Genomic DNA, 727 nt, shown 5'->3' with positions numbered 1-727 from the left:
AGTTTAGCCTTATCAGTCGAAAAACGCTAATGCTCCCTTACTGTTCAATCATTAAACGCAGGGGCTTCCTTGTATGCGGGACCCTTGGAGTCAACGAGACCTAAGCCTCCGGTCTCACGTTTCGGCACAGAGTCATTCTCATTAATGTGTGATTATATACTGAGTAGCCTCTCGCTTCAATACGAGTTTTTCATACAGCAATGAAATAGTTCAATGATAAATTACTGTAAAAAACCTATTACTGACACAGTGCAGGATGAAATTCAAGCAAATTAAATTTGTTAGTGAAACGGGACACTGAAATTGAATAAATAGTTTAGATAAAGTAAAACAATCTAGTTTGTGGAGCAAGGACGTTAAAGGAAAATTAATAAATTATCGTTTATATTGTTACCATTATAAGTTGTTAATAATATATGACATCTTCATTTCAATCATCACTTAGTTATAATGTGGTCAATGACATCCTGACGTCACTGATCACAGCCTTCGAGTTGGACATCAGATTGTCGTCAAAACGATCCTATACCGTATATGTTGGATTCAAGTCTGGAACGTTTTCTGACAAGAAGTACAATCAGTAAGATATTGATTAATATTACGTACTTTTATTTTTGTAAAGACATTAATTATCTGTACATCATACTGTAGTTATTACAGGGAAGTCGGACATTTTTGAATCCCCAGATTCAAATTATAGCGGATTTTCTCAAGTTGGCTACACTGG

The sequence above is a fragment of the Penaeus monodon genome, chromosome 25, assembly GCF_015228065.2.
Source record: "Penaeus monodon isolate SGIC_2016 chromosome 25, NSTDA_Pmon_1, whole genome shotgun sequence".
Classification (NCBI taxonomy): Eukaryota; Metazoa; Arthropoda; class Malacostraca; order Decapoda; family Penaeidae; genus Penaeus; species Penaeus monodon.
This window is presented reverse-complemented; position numbering follows the sequence as displayed.